The 20834-nt window shown below is 34.4% G+C and overlaps 1 long non-coding RNA gene across 1 annotated transcript in view; it reads right to left on the bottom strand.

The window, feature by feature from the left end:
• Positions 1 to 10811: 10811 nt before the first annotated feature.
• Positions 10812 to 20834, bottom strand: part of LOC135321289 (uncharacterized) — a 118513-nt gene continuing 108490 nt past the window's right edge. Inside the window, exon 6 of the long non-coding RNA XR_010380888.1 lies at positions 10812 to 11131. This is a non-coding gene — a long non-coding RNA (uncharacterized LOC135321289). The remainder of the gene's footprint in view (positions 11132 to 20834) is intronic.

Genomic DNA, 20834 nt, shown 5'->3' with positions numbered 1-20834 from the left:
CTCAGGTGAACAAAAATGAAATGTGTTAAGTTTTTCTTGAGGGATACCAAAGGTGTATCTTCCTATATTTTGAAAGTAATAACAAGCATTAACAGGATCAGAAGTCTTCATCTGAAAAGTTGTCATGAAGAGAGCTGCCTGCTCAATACTTGTTTAAAAGTTGAATTATGGGTAGTACCCTACTGTTACAGTGGTTATAAAAATATAAATGTATTCTTATAAAACAACATTCCAAATACTTTTAAATACAGAAATAATTTAAAAAATATAATGTCCTGTTCTCTTGATAGAATAATATCACAAAATTTAAAGCTTTAATTGCAGAAGTCCTTGCCTAGGAAGCTTAATCAGAAACCAAGATTCAATATCTCAGTTATAGAAGAATCATCTCCCTCACTGTCGCATAAAGAAAGCAGTGCAACCATATCATGGAGGTAAGAATGATCTCTTCATCACTTCTACAGCCCAAATAAATACCTGGCACAGTGCTGAGAAATTAGTAGGAATTCAATAAATGGTGTTAGTTGAATAAATGAATGAAATGTTCAAAGACCGTTAGAGATAGAAGGTAATATTAAGATTTTGCAACAGTTGATTTAACTGCCATTTCTTTTAACTCGTGGCGCAGAGAAAAACAGTAAAGACTAGAACCCAAATTTCTTGATTTCTAGATCAATTCTTTTTCATGTCATTAGTTCTTTTTTATTTTTTTAATGTAAAGCAAGGATGACAGATTATCAAAGTTTTATCTGAAGAGTCCTTGTGTCATAAAAAAGAATGAGGTAATTCACTTACACAAAATAGCTGAATGCAAATGACTCTGCTTAGTGGAAAGCAAAAGGAGAGTGGGTATATAACAGAAGAAAGAAAAAAAAAATCCTAAAATGAGAGCACCAGGACTGGGAGAAAGGTAAGGATTCAACATTGTGCCATTTTAATGTAGATTCCAGGGAGTCGTTTTAATGCAAAATGGTTCTCTAAGAACTGAAAATTGAGCTCTTCAAGGGAGAGGTGCAGTAGAGTGGTTTCTCCTTTCCCATGGGAGAAGCCTTGGCCTCCCCAAAAGAAATAAGTTCAATCTCCAGGAAGATGACAGAATTCCAGGGGTAGTATGAAAGAATAAAAGGTGGTCAGATGTTTCTTTGGTCTTCTCAGTTCTTGCCTTGTGTACTATACCACATCTAAGAAGGTTTCAATAAAAACAGGAAAATTTTTATGGTCCAAATCGGACACTTAGCTAATCAAAGGATTGGTATTTCTTGATTGGACTTCCCCCCCTACCCCCAAAAAATGACAATACAGAAAAGATTATTTGAAAGAGTTAATTCATTAATACTTGTTGGGAAATAGATGAGTTTTATATTGATTAATTACTTCTTTAGTCAAATACTTACTGCATGCTGATATGTGTCAGCCATGGGTGTTGGAAATACAATGGTAAGCATTTCTGTATGCTCCCTGCTTATACTCTAACTGTACATCATTGAAAAGGTAAAAAAAAAAAAAAAAAAGCCTGCTGATTTTAGAGACTAAAAACAACAAAAAAACTGTATCTTCTAGAAGAAAGTCTGTATTTTATGCTAGAAAATATATACTACTTGTTATGTACAGTTGGCCCTCCATATCTGTGGATTCACCATTCATGGATTCAACCAACCACAGATCAAAAATATTTGAAACAAATAATTCCAGAAAGTTCCAAAAGGCAAAACTTGAATTTGCCTCAACAGCAGCTATTTACATAGCATTTACATTTTATTTACAACTATTTACATAGCATTTACATTATATTAGGTATTCTAAGTAATCTAGAGATTATTTAAAGTATAGTGGTCCTTCGATATCCACCAGAAATTAATTCCAGGACCTTCTGCAGATAAAAAAATCCACAGATGCTCAAGTCCCTTATATAAAATGGTGTAGTACAATGAGTACTGCCAGCCCTCCATATCTTCGGGTTTCACATCCACATATTCAACCAACCGTGGGAATGGAAATTTTGAACTGCTGTTAGTAGAATCTGCAGATGCAAAGAGCTGACTGTATATTTATTGAAAAAAATTCACCCATGCAATTCATACCCAATTTGTTCAAGGATCAACTGTATACGGGAGGATGTGCTTAGGTTATATGCAAATACTACATATGACATTTTATATAAGGGACTTGAGCATCCTTGGATTTTGTCATCTGCAAAAGATCTTGGAACCAATACCCCAGGGATATTAAGGGATGGCTGCACTTGGAAAACACGAAGGCTGCTTTAAAAACCAAAGACAAAAATTTTTATCTTTCTGATTATGTAATATACCATAATTTAAAAGTTGGAAATTACAAAAAGGTATAAAGTAGAAAACTAAAATCACCTGCAGTCATATCAACAACCCCCGTCCTTTTTTTTCCATATATATTGTTTTGGTATAATTTCTATCAATTTATTCTCTGTGTTCTGTATACATATATGTGTATATGTGTATGTATTTTACCAGACTAGGCTCATATTGTATAAATATTTTCATATTTTTCCTATTTTATGAATATTTCTATATAATTAAAATTCTTAAAAACATATTTAATGTCTGAATTCCATTCTATCATTCTTTTTTTCTCCTCAAATTCTGGCCAAATCTCTTACAACCCTTCACTGAATAATCTATTCCATCTACATTATTAGGAGCTTCTGTCATATTTGGTTCGTAGAAATGCTAGGGTTAATTTTATGCTTATCTGTTCCGTTTTACTGATCTAAGTATAGATTCTGGCTGTAGTTGTACCACGCCATTCATTCAAAATACAGTGTTAGAAAACATTTTCATATTTTATATACATTTCTCCTTATTAATACCTCTGCTAGTCTGAATCCTAAATGTTTAGAATAATTTCTTTGTGTTCCTAAAATAATCCCACTAGAATTTTGACTGATGTGCTAAGATTACACCTGTACATTAATTGTCATCTTTACAATCTTCCCATTCAGAAGCATAATTCTTGACATTTATTTGTTGTTTTTTTTTGTGTGTATGTTGCTTAAGAAAGTTTTGTAATTTCTTCCAGACAGGGGTCTTGTACAATCTGTATTAAGGATATTACCAGATATTTTATAATTGTGATTATTACCACAAATTTATTTTCCCTCTTCCTCACCCCCAAATCAAGATATTATCGATGGATGGAAAATTCTAAAAGTGTATTATTTATTTTATATCCTGCCATCTTAATTCTTTTTTAAGTTCAAGTAGATTTCCAGTTGATATACTGGAGTTTCTCCACGTTATAATGTGCTCAACATAAATATACATTTTCTTAAGACAGGACTCTGAAATGTATTAGAAAAGTCATATTATGTCAGCCCATCCTCACCATCCCAATTTACCATCTTCTTCTGAAACAAGATGAAAAAGCCCTGGGCAATTTTAGGTATGTTTGATGTAAATTATCTTGTATGGGATTATACACTTCATAAAAATGAAAATTTGCTCTCCTTTTTTTCTAATGAATCTTGTATCAGTTCACTGCCTTATTGAATGGTCTAGAACTTCCAGAATAATCTTAAATGATAGTGCTATTGCTAGGCATCTTCGCCATGTTCCAGATATTGACGTGGACTGTCTCTACTATGGACAATATAGCAGCTGTTTTCTAGGCACATTTGAAAGGGCTGCATCAAGCACAGACAATGAATAGTCACTGTATTCATCTATTTACTCCCAGTGATATTGGGAAGACCAAGGATGGCAGTCACACAGCAGAATGTCCACGTTACCACAGGGAGTTTACCAAATGGAGCACTTTCCCTTTAACAATTCTTGGGTAAGCAATACTTCTTTGTTTCCTGAAGTAATGATTGGATTTATTGGAACATTCAAACAAGCTTCCATCCTAGAATGCGCTCAACATAAATACATTTCCACTCAGGGCAAAAGCCTGTAACTCTCTAACAAAGTGGTGTATCATTTTAGCCTGTTACATTGACCTAACTTATTTTCTTCTGAGACAGTGTGATCTAGCCCTAAGCGATCACTGGGTATGTTTTAGTGCTGAAACAGTTTCTGAAAAGCCTGTTATAGCTTAATGAATTCTACCGACATTTGCATTCTTTTGTAAAGAAACTTTCTCTAAGATCTGTGATACCATCTAATGTAATCTAATTTTTACATAGCTTTCAGTAGCTGGTCATTCAGTGACAGGTCCGTTTTTACTCACAGCTGATCCAGTTTAGCACTCACAAACAACCAGCACAAAGAAATAATTTATTTCCTCTCAGCTTTAACAAAGTCAATGTCCTGAGAGGGAGAGTGGTGCTAATATACCTGAGCCCTTCAGTGAGAAAGATGGAAAATCACTTAAGGTGCACAAATAAAAAGACTGCTTCAGGGGAAAAAGGAGTCTGGAAAAATCTGTTATGGATACATAGCTCTGCTGGGTAATTCTTTCCCATGTCTGTGGGCAAATAAAATACAATTTCCCCCTCCTTTCCATTATGGGAATAAAAAGGAAACATTAAGAGTTTAAAAATATATATACACATCTCTGATTTTCTGTAGGTAAAGATTGTTAATAGTGTCTCATGTACTTCAAATGTGTAATTATTTGATTCAGATGCCTTCCTATTTTCAGAAATTCATTTGAGCAATTTGTGTTCTTTTCTGCCAAAGATTTCATTAGATTCACAAATAGAACAATATAACATTGTTAAACAAGGTGTGGTAATCTTTTTCAATCCCACTGTGGAACAATGTATAAAAAAAGCAAATTATTTCTAAGCACTTCCAGGGTGCCACTATTCTCCGTTTGACCCATGTTAAATATTCTCATTACAATTATACTTCAAATGAATACAAAATCTCAATTTAATCCCAACCCTAGGGAAATGAAATGTACCGCTCTGAGATGAAAGGCCTAATGTTACCTAGTTATTTGAATGCACTGCATGTTCTTAACATGGATCATAAGTGAACTGTATTTCAATAACTCAAATCACTGCACATTCAAAACAATATCTAGCTACCAAATAAATGTCGTAAACCTCATAATGCAGGAGAAATAAACAGAAACCTGCATATTTTAACTATTGAGTTCATGATGGTGTCCCACATGGTTTATGTCGATATTTTTCAAAACACCTAGCTTTCTTTTAAACCATAACTGATTATATTAATTAATCAGTAGGAGATCGTTGACAATGAAATTGAGGGCACAGCTTTTTGATAATCTAACAGCACAATTTTTGTTAATATCAGCCGTCACTTTGTACCTTTCAAAATTCTGCTTTTGCATTGATTGTCAGACTCTTGAGTAGTCTTTTGGTGAAGTTTCTACGTTTATGTTTTTCAAAAAGGAGGCCTGATTTCAATTAACATTTCCTTGACAAGGTATAACAATATTGTACATCTAAATTTTTATTTATTTTCCCTTTTATTGTTGGCAGTCTCCTAAGCTTGAAAACATTTTTCTCCTCTCTGATTTGACATTTGGCAAACATCAATCTTTACTGTACTTAAATGCACCATAATTGACAGGCTGCTTTTGTTCAAGAACTTCAGCGTATATGCTGCCTCAGTATGCCAAAATTTATTTCTTTATTCACTGGCATGATCAGTTACTATCATCCTGTCTTCAGAAATTAAGTGGGCTGCCTGGAAAAAATGTTCTTCTGATAAATTTGATTCAATCAAAGTGCAAATGACTCAGGACTACATGTAGAAATTTATTATTGAGCACCTTTATTTTATTTCCTCTGTAAGAGCATTTCATCTTTAAAGAATAGTTGGATAAATATTCTGGTGCTCTTAAAATATTATTTTAAAAATTTACTTCCACACAGGCCTTGCTTATTTAAAACATAATTGTAATGTCTTTTGTCTCTAAATAACTTGGGGTCATATGAAATGACTGGAATCCAAATTAAATTTTGAGGTTTAGTCTTCATGTCTTACTTTTAAGAAGGCATAATCTTTTTTGGTGGGGAGGAGATGGGTCATACCCAAAACTCTGGATAAGAACTTTCATGAGAAATACCTCTAGCAAAATTAGTGAAGAGAGTTATTCAAAGATACAAAATTTAAAATAAGAGAGAAATAAAATCTTCTTAAATAACAGTAACCATATAATAATATAACTACACTGAAGTATTGCCTGAGAGGAACTTTTCCTGTTTGGTGACTCAAAGTAATAGGTGATCTGTCTGTCTGTCTTTAATTCTTTGTCTCTCAGGGCCTGAAAGAGTGTTAAAGGAGAGAGGGGAGCAGGAGAGAGACAAACACTGATAATGAGCAAATTGAGAAAAAAAATCAAGTAAGGTTAAAGGGTGGAAATATGATACAAAGTTCAGATTAAAAATTATTCCCAAATTTTACTGGGAAGCACTCATATATATTTATTTCACAAATAAAGGAAATAGAAGGCTTTAGTGACAACAAAATATTCATATCTTTTACTTTACTTAGACTTTGATTTTTTTAAAAAAAAGGAATAGTAAATATATGCAGACTATTTCAAATGCCATATCACTTGGTTTAGTGCTAGTCTTTTTCTTGGATTATTATTGGTCCTGAGATTTCTATCAGAATATTATCTCCGCCATTTAAATCAGTGCTTCAGAAGTTGTCCTACAGTGTTAGAGAAATCTGGAGTCAGCAGGGTGTGTTTAGTCCATTCGTACTTGCCAGAGCAGTAGGAATGCAAGTATTTTGCCCTAAATCATACAGAGTCTGTTTGAACGGGATATCTCTGGATAGGCCTACATTATCTTGTCCTCTTGGCCCACTGAACACTATTAGGTATTTTGACTAAATAAAGCTTGGTCAACTTAGTATTCCAATATAATTACATAGTCAATTTCTCTAAGAAATTTTTTTTAACGTTTGATCCTATCAAAATTTAGTATAAAGTTTCTATTTCATTAGTGGGATCACACTATCATTTTGAAAGCATATAACCAGACTCTATATTTCCAGTTGTCTTTGTGGATGGCATCACCCTACCTTGTTTATCAGTATCTCAATCAACAAACAAATTTGACCTGTGCCAGGCAGATAGGTAGGTACTGGGAATTTAGTGCTGTCAGTCAGTAATGAAGGTAACTTGATAAATTTATAATTTAAATGCAAAAGCCTTTAGATTTTAATACCTCTGTAATTTTTGTACAGCAATAAATTAACAAATTAAAAAAAAACACTGTTGGGCAATGTGTCCTAAGTTTTAGTTTGGGAAAAAAGGTCACTATTCAAGGAATTTACACTACTTCCTAAGTAAAATAGTAAGTAACCTGGAGGTTAATATCAGGGAGCTTCCAGCAGTGCTTAAATACATAGTAGGCCTTCAATAATAGGGATTGATAGTATTTTAAAAATGAAACAATGGCAACAGAACTTTTAGAATGACTCAATCTATCACGTTTAACTTAGTGATTGCAAAAGTAAGGCATTCAGTATGCATTAAAGCAATACAAAAATATAAAATAAAAAAGTAGTGAAGACCTCTTTCTCACTGGATTTCACTTTTTTCTCGCAGCACAAATGTGATTCTGGAATGATGTCAAACATTTAGGAGGATGGTCCATTAATGATACTATACCAGCTGTAATCCTTCCTAGAATGACCCAATTTCAAATTGAGGAAATAAAATATAACCAGAACCTGAATTACATCATTATGTCCTTATGTCCACAGTTATATTAGAACATAATTTAAGGCAGTCTCTCAGGGGTAAAAACTTACACAAGATGCAAATGTAAAGGAAAGATTCTTTAAGACTCCCTCTTCTCTCTGACCTCCCATGGGACAAAGGTGATATTGGGAAAGAACCATTATGGAATCTTCACTTTGTTCACTTCTGGCATCCTCTCTTTATATACTGTCTGCTCCAAAGATTGTTTTTAAGCTTTAAAATCCTCAAGCCCAAACTGATAGCTTGGTCAGAAATCAGATAAGTAAACACAAAAGCTTAGAAAAAGAAATGCCCATCATATAAAATAAAGTATTGACTGAAAGGTAATTAATGCTACAATTCACACATTGATATGATTAAATGGATATGTGGTAACTGAATAACTTAATTTGCCAGCTACTGTAGAAAATAAAGTATTAAAATTCAGAAGTCAGAGTCCCTGTGATATCATTATACAATAAATATTTGGAATATTTCCATCTATCAATAATGCCATCTGTCCCCTCCAATACAAATGGACTACAACCCATATGGCTCCTTTCCCCATTGATTACTCTGATGAATGAGATAGCAAAACCACTAATAAAACCATCATATTATATGACACTGTCATTAAAAAGATATGGAGAAAGGAAAAACACAAGATGATACTTAATTTGAAACTGTCAAGTCAATTTAGTAAAGTTTTAACAACCAACATTATGATCCTAAGAAGTATCAGCATGTTGAATAATATTATGTCAGTCTGTACCCTCCTCACGCCTTCAAAGAAAACCAAAGAACCAAAAAAATTCTGGAAAGAGTATAATAGCTCATTATGATATGTTCAAATTGCTAATTCTTCCAATAAGAATATACTCAAATATCCTTTCAGACATGGGTAATTAAATTAAAAACACTTTTCTTTCATTTTATAGAAAATTATAAAAACGATCACTTAACTTCTAATAGCAAGTCATTTTAAAAGCAAAACTATAGATACATTCTTTATACCTTACAACACTGGACATAAATTTCAGCTCAGCAAAATGATCTTTCCCAAACTCCCTTTCTTAGCTAAAAATGCACTGTCTTAAAGTACCAAAATAATCAGATACAATGATTCTGTAACAAATTACTATAAGCAGTACCTAAATAGACGTTACCTAAGCAGGAAACTAAATACTGCTAACTGGAACTCTCAAATTTTCTGTGATATGGTAATTTTCATTACATGTAGTTGTAAAGTGGGTATGGTTGGCATGCCTACAAATTACCTTATTTTTCAAAATCTATAAAGATTGACCAGTATTTATTTTGTCCCTAACTTCACTGAAAATAAGCTACAAATTTTCCTTAGTGAAATTCTTTCCAAATTGGGACCCACATCTGTGGATAAGTGAGAAGAAATAACATTATGAAGAAATATATTTACTCTATATTACAATTTAAGTTTAGCTTAAATAATTAAAAATTTTATATTATCTTACTTTTAGCTTGCACTGAATACCAAACAAAGCCACTGGGACAGGGCTGGGGGAGGGTATCTGTGAAATAGCTCAAATTCAAATATGTCAGTCATGGCAAAAATAAATTAAAATAAAGCACAAATCCAGTAAATATTTTCCCTTTCAACTGAAGAAAGCAACTTTCATAAGAATTCCTCAGACACCAGGAGTCATGGGGAGAGGAAAGGCTCTCAGATACGCAAGCCTTAGACCCTACTGGATTCAGACAAACTCCACGTGTCATACCCGAAGTAAGAAGCGGCTCCTGGGGACTGCTGGCAGACTCCTCTTCAGCAGAAGCAGCAATGCGCAGGCTCAGCTCCAAAACAAGCTTTGCCAAATCAGCAACAGGCAGCATGACCTCTGTGTACCTGCTGGACCTGAGAAATACTCCCACCTCTACAAATGTAAAAGCAATTTTACAAGAAATTTCAAGTTTGAGCGACTGCTGATTATCTGTTACTGTACCAATGCTACACAATTTTAATTGAATCTTTATGTTATATTTTAATATCTGGCCATGTGAGACTTTCTTGTTCTTTCTCTTCCTCTATACTCCCCTCTCTCCTTCAGTTTCATCTTTTGGTAAAAATTTCCAGGCTATTTTTGCCTGCTTTATTCTTCTATATCTATTTCAGAATCATTGTGTTAAGCACATTCCCTGTGAGATTTCATTCTAATGAAATTAGATTTATTTTTTAAATAAAAATAAAAAACCAGGTATCTTTAAATCATTTCCATTGAGAAATATGGTATAACTTTCCAATTTTTAAAGCTTCACCTTGCCATAAAGATTTATGGTTTTCTTTATAGAAGTCCTGAAATTTCTTAAGAGTTTTTGATGCTACTGTACATGTCTTCCCCTCCACCCCATTATATTTAGACAGTAAAAGGTTTCCCCAACTTTTCTTCATACCTGCAATCTCACTAAACTCTGAATCTTACTAAACTCTAAACTTACTGAAACTCCTATTAGTTTTACTGGTTCACATGTCTCATGGGTTTACTAGGTAGATAATATCATCTGTAAATGATTGTATTTATTGCCAGCATAACTTCTAACACTAAGAAGGAACAGATTCTTGTGGGTTCTTCCTAGAATCAACTCCAGTCATCAGTTTACTCTATTTTTCACTTAAAAAAATCCATTACTTTCTGATGACACAATTGTACAAATAATGTTATGTTCTAAATTCAATATATTTCAGAAATGGCTGTTGATGTCTGTTGGATAACTAGGAGGTACAACCCCTAACCAGGGTGCAGATCTAATGCTGAAAAACATAATTTCTGTTAAATATTTATAGATAAAGCCCTTTTAAAATGTCCTTGGAGAAATAAGATAAAACTTACCCTAAGTGACGAAATATCAGAAAGATAAATGCCCATCCCCAGAAAGTACAGTGTGACATATGGACAGAAATGTTTCTAAATAGAGTATTTTTCAACATTTTCTAAGAGCGCTAAGCTGCTCTTAAAGAACTCTTAACTTATTGCTTTGGAGAATTAAGATAAAGTTAGTGATGATCATAACTTTCTATTAAGCAATTTTCTTTCTCAATTGTGCACAGCCACTTACGAGGCAGAACATCACAGCTCAATCAAAACTTATAATGCTGGATTTAGTTCAAACCCTTATGAAATGCACTGAGAAAGACTTGATATTGTCTGGAGAAAACCTCTTCATAAATTGCTCTTTTGTAGACTAGAAATAAAACAGATACTGTAGGTACCTTTTTGATGTGTCCTTAAGTTCTTCAGCCAGGTATCCAGAGTGTTGCAATGAACTTGCTGCTCATTACGTAACAGCAAGCCGTGAGAATGTGGAGAAGTCCAGCGCCTCTGGGCGGATCTTCCAGAATTTTCAGGGTGTGGCTTAAGGACATGGAAACTTCTGTTTGTATTCCATCATTAACAAGTTTCATTGTGCAAGGTACTAGTGCATTTTGCCCAGCCAGGTACATGACTTCTCCAACCTAAAACAAGAAAAGAAAATTAAAGTCTGACATAAGAAAATATACTTCTCTCCTCATTCAACTTACTCAACTGGGAAGAAGGAGATGAAATACCTACCTTGGTGTGTTATTCTGAGGATTGGAAGTAATGTATGTAAGATATTGATTTACAGAGTTTAGGCACAAAGCAACAATCAATATATGGTAGCCATTTTTAATATTTCTGAACTAAGACTTCAAACCAAATAAAGGTGCAGCTCTGAATATTTAACCACTGTATTCATTTTACAGGGTGAAATTAATACAAGTATGTGTGATTAACACTTTTATAATATCATATGTCTTCATTCATTGGATGCAGATATCACTAGGACATTGTTTATTCTTGAGAAACATTTGAAATTAGATAAGGAGGAAGACTCTGTGTTTTAAGGCTGTGTGTCTCTCAAGGGTGGCACTGTGGTTCAGGGGGATGAGGGACTGGGGTGTTTGTGTCCTGAAAGAAGGTTTTCAATATGTGTATATAAAGTTGCAATGGATTTATTTGCACCTTACCATTTCAGAGACTAGAGACAGGATTTTTGGCTCCTAACAGTTGATAGATCACATTTTTCTGCAAATCATACTCTATAACTGGACATGAATTATCTGAGACCTTTTTACAAAGCATCTGCTTTCTTTTCTGTCATCTACTAGATCTTGCTCCAAAAGAGCAAGGAGGATAATAAAGTCTCTTCACTCTCTGATTTTCTTAAAAATTCAGTGAATTTTTTTCACTACTGGAAAAAAAGTAAACATATGAAGTGTTCATATATAGATGCCAAATACAGAGTGGTGGTGAGTAAAAACTTTCTTTTCTTCTCCATTCCTGAGGTGTGTAAATTCTTTAATAGAGACTTTGCTGAACTTTTATCATAACTAAAAATTCCTCAGTATTAAAGCTCAGTGAAAAGAAATCTCAGTGCCTGGAAGACAAGGCAATCAAACCATGTGACAGTCCCATATGCAACTCCAAATCTGTCCTCATAACTGTCTGTAGAGCTCACAAAAGAGTCACACATGTAGCTATTGGAAGAATATCTTACACAATTTGGCACACAAGTTCTAAGATTAGCAGCTGAAGAGGGGGAGGAGGAAGAGATGAACATAATAGATTAACTGACACCCATCCACTATCTTTCTAAATTGTTTGGAATGTTAAAAATATTGTTTTGATCAATCTATATATACACCCTCAGATTTGAAAGAGAAATGCAAAGCATGTTGTGGTTGAAAGAACAAATGGTTTTTAAAAAAAAAAAAAAAAACACTATGAAATATATGTCACTGAACAAGGGAGTCCAGCCAGCTCCCAAGTGGCATGTTAACATGATGAAAAGCAAATCCAGGATGCTGTGAATCAAAGAGGCATGGGTCTATTTTTAAAGAGGACTGTGTCTCCCCACCCTGTTTGCCAAGTATAGTTTTTCCAGAAAAGTCCAGCCTCCAAAATAGGTAAGCTTCTAAATGCTCTAGGAGTTATCTATGCAACATTTGACTGCCTCCTACTTTAAAAGGTCTTTGGCTCCACATACATCACCCATGTTAATCACTAGACAAACAGAAGAGCTGTTCAACTAGTTCACTTCCCCTATTTGTGAACAGATTGTTTGAGACATAATATGAATACTAATTAATGATAAAATATCTGTGAGTGTTTTGAAATATGGACGAAGATAGCACTTTTAGAAAGGCGCCCAGACAGATCTTATGCAACAAGCCCCACTGGTCATGAGGGGTCAGGGCATAACTAAGAGATATGAAGGCAAAATTGGCAGAGTTTCTGGCTCCAATTCAGTGGGAAACTGCGGACACTTTGTGCGGCATCGGGGTGGAGGTTGACTTTCTTTTTAACCTTTTTCCTCTGTTACACTGGAAGAATTTAAAATGAAAACTCTCTTCACAGACGTTATGGACAGAAAAACAGAATTTTGTGAGAGGTCCACTTGAGTAGATGCAGGAATGAGACTCCTACATGTTGGATCAGGATTGTGGGTCTCTGCTCTGTGGCAGAGGAAGTGCAAGCAGGTAGGGTCTGACCCAGGGCTGAGTGCCCTAGGCTGACTCATCCTCTCTGCGGAAAGGGCTGAGGAAAGTCATTTAAAAGAATATGATCCCTCTTCATTTCAATCCCTGTTCTACAAACAGTTTGCTTAATCTCAGAGAAGCGTACCCATAGAGATATGGGAAATATAATTTTATGTGAAAGGGCAAAGTATATTATTATATTCAATTACAAAGATAATGAAAATAATAGCCTTTGTAGCAAGAGCCTAAGCTACTGCCAAAATATGTTACCATCCTCCCTTTCCTTCTAAAATTGAATATTGTATTTTCTCCTTAAAACCTTTCTAAACTTGCCCCATCTGGTCTCAGAAATGTTATCCTCTAACACCAGTCTTTGCATTCTCCTCTAATCTTGATACCTGATATCAATGCTTAGATGCTGTTTTATAATCTTTAGAGTTCAGTAATTGCAATTTGTTCTAATGCCAAAGAAAAGAGAAGAGGATAATCCAAAGTTAAACATAACAAAATAATTCATATTTGACCACAGACTTATTTTCTAATTGAATTTTAACAATGGCGTATAAAGTATTAGAAAAATTCATTTGTCTCACTCAAAGAAATAAAAATGTTTCATGAAAATCTGATTTGGGAAAGAATTAAAGTTGGCCACAGTAAGCATTTCACGTTCAGCTAGTCCTTATCCATCTGAGGATTAGACCTGGGATTCCTACACTTTCCTGGAATTAGATGATTCTTTCTAAGACTGGTTCAAGGTTTGCCATGTCCCAGACATTCTTGGGGACTTGAGAAATGATCAGTTATTTGCATTTTGAAGGTCGTGTTTGCTTTCAACTAAATCGAGAAAAAAGGTATCAACAAATTTGAAATTATCAACTGAGATGCTGTTAATAGTAGTTGCCTAAAATGACAGTAAAGTAAGTCCATAAAATAAAAAAGGAAGAAGCATAATAAAGATATGAATTTTGCAATACTGTACCATTTTATGCTTATTTACATCTATTCGTATTTCTCATTATATGTATTCATCTTTCCCCCACCTCCCCAATAAACTTGTTGTTAGTGTTTGAAGGCTACAGCAAGGTTTTTCCTAAATATTTAGAAAGAAAGAAGTAGAATGCCTTCTGAGTTAACTGGACAAGTACACACAATGCCTTTGAGCAGTTTTTTTCTTCCCGATTGGTTGTTAGGGTTGGCCTGACCCCTTGAATTGATGCATAATATTTTACAGTGGTTCTCACTTCCCTAAAGCAATCTCATCTGGACCTTCTCACCTGGCCCACCCTTTACATCACACAAAGCATCTACCCCTACATCCAGACCCTGTGCCTAAGATCCAAACCCAGGGAGAGACCTAGATGGTGAGACAGACAATAAAGAAGACAGAGGCCATGTCATCTAATTATTCTGTGTGGTCCAAGCATCCTCATGTTGAGGTTCTGTTGTCCAGCACATACTAGAGGTGGTGGTGGTGTCCTCAGAAATGACAGCTAGTATACTGATTTATAGAGAGCGTCTCTGGATCTACCAAGAGCATTTAAAGTGCTGTTAGAACTTTTGAGTTGGTTGAGTTTCTACTTTCTAAATATCAGAGTGTAATAGAAGTTAAAAGATTTTTCTAAATAAACTTGACATACAGAATCATTAGGAGCACAGTGTGTACGATTTTTATCCTTCTTACGTTCTTCTGTTGCTCAGGCCCAAAACCTTGGAATCTTCCTTGATTCCTTTCTTTTTTTTGACTCCTCCATTTGTTTTTCTACTTTATTTTATTTTATTGTTAGTTGCACTTATTAACATGCACAAGTGAAAGTTATTTTTAAAATTTTATTTATTAAAATATATATTTTTGTATGTGTGGGGGAGGTAACTGTGTTTATTTATTTTTTAATGGAGGTACTGGGGATTGAACCCAGGACCTTGTGCATGCTGAGCACCCCTCCTCTCACTTTCTGTCTGCTATGGTTTTTGAGAGGAAAATAGATGATGTAGATAATGTATAGTAACTGTTAATTTAACCACACGATACCACAGACAAAGCATGTGTTTTGACAGTATATGGATTTGTTTTCTGTATATACTTGGTAGCTTAATTACTGAAGAATTACCCTAATTACTACCACAGCAATTTTTTCCTTTAACTTAGGCCTTCATTCTGTCCTCATAGTCAGTGCTGTTGGTTTAGCCATATGGATGAATTATAATTTATTCTTACAATAGTCTGAGAAAGTATTAATAATTTAATACTAGTGAAAAGTTTGATTTAATGAGTTCTTAAGTCATAGCAATTTACTATTCTATCAAGGTTTACATTTACATGTGGCATAAAGCTAATTATGGTCATTCATTTATTTATCCAGTAAATTTTTACTGAATGCTATTATGTGCCAAGCACTGCTTGTTGGGGATAAAATACACATATATCATCCTACTCTGAAGGAGTCATAGTCTAGTGGGAAGATGGTCCTGCCATCAGAGGGCCATTGAGTCATTTGGAAGACCCATAAAAATGTGTTACAGCAGTTTAATCAAGACACAAGTTTCTGAACTGAGGCAGTGGCAGTGCGTTGCAGTGGAGAGTGCTTATTATCTATGGATGATATTCAGGAACTAGAACTGATAGGATGTGATGCTTGATGGGACCCGAATTTGAAGAGGGCAGAGAATAAAGGGAAGAATTAGGCTGACTCATGGGTTTCTAGTTTGGTCTGGAGGAGTAAGTTGTAAAAGTGTTGCCATAGACAAAATTAAAATCTAACTCACGGAATCATCAGTGATATCTGAATCAGTAGTAGAAGAATCTGAGGATAACGATGGTACGTTTAGGTAGAAAAAAGATAAATAGAAAAAATAAAATAAAATGCTAACAAATGCAACCAGTTATATCACCACTATATAGTGATTTATGATGATAAAAATGACTGGAACTATATAGGCATAAATTTTAGATTACCCATTCATGAATAACCTTGAATTTTCATTTCTCTTTGTTCTGTAGCAAATATCCAATATCCATGACAGCAGCAGTGTATTTAAAAAGCATACCAACGTCCTCATAAAGGTGAGACCCAAATGTGGTTCTAACCTTCAACTCTGAGACTGTGCCCCAGGGGCATTTCAGCACCTATGTGTCCAACTTGCTCCAACTTGCTGCAATCACTTAGCGGGAGAGAAGTCTGCATCACAAAGGGTTACAGTCATTGGATTGGTCTGCTCTTTAAAAAGCTATTTAGAGTTTCAAGTGCAAGCTGCTTGCTGAACAAAAACCTTCAGACACAATCAACCACAGGATTTGAACCGGATCTCAAGTATTTCACAAAGAAATGATATATCATTTGTCCAAAGAGAAAGAAATACCTGTTTCTAAGAGTGATTTAAGTCAATAAGTAATAAACTAAATCTTTGTTATGAATGCTTTCTGGTGTCTAAATGACTGTTGCCCTTTTGGAAGGCAAAGTGTACAAAAGATTCAGTGACCTTCTGACTTGACAGTCAAATAACTACCATTATGTTCAGTCAATGTAAATAAGCATGGTTGACAATGTGCTAATTGGCCATCTCTGGTCAGCCAAGTGTACTTTTGACCTTAATGAGAACCTAATCAATTAATACTTGAGACAATAAAGACCTCTTGCTGATTAAATTGGACACAAATCATCTTTTTTCCAACAGGATTAGAGCTCCAACGTGACAAACTTTAAATTTAATACATGATAATCCTCTCTTTTCATACCCTCTTTTTTAGCTAACATGGTGAAATTGAACTATGAAATGTGCAATCTTTGATTCAACTATTTATGTTTAAAAGCCTTTTAAAAAATCTGTAATTCAGATACTAAAATGAGAACTTCTCATGTGCATCTGAATTATATATCAACTAGACGTTGTCAGAGTTGAAAGAATATACATGTTTTCTTAAAACCAAGAGTTCATAATAAAATTATAGGGAAAATAAGGAAATTTGATAGAATTGTTTTTCAATTTGGGTCTCTTTTCTGGAAACTATAGGCCGATAGTAGCTAGCATTTCAGGGGCATAGTTTCCTTTTTAATTGAAAAGAAAAGTGCTACTATTGGCTTTTATAAAGATATGGAGATGCTATTAAAAGAAAAAGTTCTTTACATTACAACAGAATTTGCCACTTTTAGGTCACAAAGTGGAGACTTCTCTTCTGTAACTCGATCAATATAAAGCAGCATCTCTTTATGTGCTCTGTAGCTAGGTGAACAGCCTCTATGCTGAAATAAGGCCATAATTTGTAGAAGCATCCAGAATTACTTTCTGTTTACAATGTATAATACTTGAATTGGCAAAGGAACAAGTTTATCATTTTCAGTTAAAAATTTATCATTTGGACACAATGACTAAAAATTTACAATTCCTCTCCTTTAACATTCTTCTCTGCTGAGAATACGTTTTCCTGTTTAAAGCTTTAAAATTCCTTTGGCTCAGATGGTATATTTGAAAATGTATGTAATTTATATAAGAAAGGAGACGTGGTTACTTTACAAAATACTTAAAAAGCAACAGCTGTGTATCTGCAATAACTGTTTCACGAAGCTTTTAATACAGATAAATATGCAAATATGTCAGACTATTTTTAATATACCCTTTTACACAGTGTAGTGACTGAAAACAGAGCAAACATTCTGTGTATTTAGATTCATAATGAGAAATATGTACCATTCAAAAGTTGTTTTTGTCTTATGGTAGTGAGTAATAAAAATGCATGTTTTTGGATGGTAAATAAAACAGTGCTAAATCATAACAAGGGCACTGACAAAGCCCAGCGCAATAGTTGTGTGGATTACACTACCCTGTCATCAGCATTGTTTAAAAAACTACAAAGCACTGCTCATATTGCTGTACTGATGAGATGACATGCAGTTAGTATCTACTTGTATTTCTCAAGCTACATTAACTAGTTGTATTTCTCAGACAATATTATCTAGCTGTATTTCTCAAACAATATTAATTAGTTAATACCTAGTTGTATTTCTCAATAGGGCAATTTAATTTAGACTCTGTTTTTTGAAGACAGGACCAACTGGGTTTCAAAATATAGATTAGTTATTCAGGTTATTAAATCAAGTAATGTATTTTGTACAGAATCCCATGAGAAATCCAAAATGGAGTTAAATTAAATCCCACAAGCTTATTTTGACCTTACTATGCTAAGGCTTCTTCTAATATTACCCACAATGAATTGTCCCCCATATTTATATGAAAAATGTCAAACATATTTCTAGAAAATAGAGTTAAATAGTGAACATCCATATACATCACCACTATTAATGTTTTACTACACTGCTGTATCATATATCTTTCCATCTGTCACCAATTTTTTTTCTTTTAGATTTTGACTGCTTATATTTTTTTAAAAGTAGACTTTATTTTGGGGAGGCAGTTTTAGGTTCACAGAAAAATTGTGCAGAAGGTGCAGAGAGCTCCCACGTCCCCCACCCCCCGCCCCCTAAGCCTTCCTCTTTAGTTTCCTTTATTAACATTTTGGATTAGTGTGGCACACTTGTTATAATTGATGAACAAATACTGATATATTATTATTAACCAACAGCTATAGGTTACTTTAGCGTTCACTCTTGGTGGTGTACATTCTGTAGATTTTGGCGAATGTATAGTGACATGTACCCACAACTACAGTATCTTACAGAGCAGTTTCACTGTCCTAAAGATCTCCTGTGCTCTAACCATTCACTCCCTTTTCTCCTGCCCCAGGAACTCCTGGCAACTACTTATCTTTTTACTGTCTTTATAGTTTTGCCTTTTCCAGAACGTCATACAGTTGGAACCATACAGTATGTATCCTTTTCAGATTGGCTTTTTTTTCATATAGTAATATGCACTTAAGGTGGATCAATCTCTTTCTGCGGCTTGATAGCTCATTTCTTTTCAGTGCTGAAAATACTCACCTGAGGACATCTTGGTGGCTTCTAATTTTTAGCAATGACGAATAAAGTGGCTATAAACATCCTTGTGCAGGTTTTTGTATGGATGTATATTTTCATCTCATTTGGGCAAATACTAAGGAGCATGATTGCTAGATTATATGGTAAGAGGATGTTTAGTTTTTTAAGGAACTGCTGAACTATCTTCCAAAGTGTGTACCATTTTGCATTCCTACTAATAATAAATGAGAGCTCCTGTTGTTCCACATCTTCGCCAGCATTTGGTGTTGTCAGTGTTTTAGATTCAGTTATGCTAATTTTTGGGAAGTGGATTTTTATTATTTTTAAAGTAATTTAAAATTTTGGAATAATTTTAGATTTAAAGAAAATTTGCAAAGATAATACAGAGATTTCCTGTACATACCTCACCCAGTCTCTCCTAATGTTAACACCTTGAATTACCAGGTACTTGTCAAAATGAAGATACCAGTATTGATACATTGCTAGTAAGTGAATTCTAGACTTTATTCAGATTTTATCAGTCATTCCATTAAAGTCACAATTTTGTTCCAGGATCCCATACAGGATACCACATTGCATTCCGTCATCTTATCTCCTTAATCTCCACTAGTCTGTGACAGTTTCTCAGTCTTTTCCAGTTTTCTATAACCTTGACAGCTTTGAGGAGCACTGGTCAGACATTTTGTACAATTTGTCTCAATTTGGGTTCATCTGATGTTTACTTGGGACTAGACTGAGGCTGTGGGTTTTGGAGAAGAATATCACAGAGGTGAAGTGTCCTTCTCATTTTATCGTACAATGGGGCACATGCAATGGCACATACCAGTAGTGATGTTCCTCGATCTTTTGATTAAGGTAATGATTGCCCGATTTTTCCTCTGTAAAGTTCCTAAGCCTCCCTTTCCACACTCCGTTCTTTGGAAGGGAGTCACAAAGACCACTGCATACTTGAGGGTAGGAAATGGACTCAGGTATATTTATCTTTGAACTTTGAACTTTGTTGATAAAATTTTTCCAGCTTTGGCCACTGGAGCTTTGCTCGGGATGGCCTCCCTGTATCCTTGATATGTCTCCATCCTGTTGTTTTTTGAGCACTTCCTTATTTTTGATACTGTGGGACTCTCCAGGCTCAACTTGTATCCTCCCTGTTTCAGCTATACAGTCAGCATTTCTTCAAGGAGTCCTGGTTCTTTTTATGGGGAAATGGTATTTAGAAAGCAAGATCCAGGTGCCAGTGTGCTCACTGCCACTGGGGTGTTACCACAGTGAATTTTTTTAAAACGAATAATATAACATGAAAAAGCACTATTTGCAAATTCAACTTTTCTTAAATTTAAATACTTGAATAAAGAGAGAAAACTGCCATTAATTGTTCTATTTTTATCTAATATCTTAGAAAAAAACCATACTACCCTCAAAAATATTTTTCTTTGTGATTTTACTCAGCCTTATTTGGACCTTTATAAAAAAATAATTTGTTAAAAAATGACAGAAACATCAGGAATAGTTGTAAATGCTCATGTATCCATTCAGTTTTATGCAGTTTTATTAGTGTAGTATGGTAGTAATTGTTTTGGTTTTTAGCTAAAATACTATGGTCTTTTGGTATAATACTCTGCACTTCTCTTCTTATTAAACTTCTGAATACCTTTCTTCCGTCATTACATACATAGATAAGCAAAATGAACTCTTTCTTTAATTACCTGACATTTGGGAGTGGTAATGGAGGA

Source organism: Camelus dromedarius, chromosome 5 (assembly GCF_036321535.1).
Source record: "Camelus dromedarius isolate mCamDro1 chromosome 5, mCamDro1.pat, whole genome shotgun sequence".
Classification (NCBI taxonomy): Eukaryota; Metazoa; Chordata; class Mammalia; order Artiodactyla; family Camelidae; genus Camelus; species Camelus dromedarius.
This window is presented reverse-complemented; position numbering and strand designations above follow the sequence as displayed.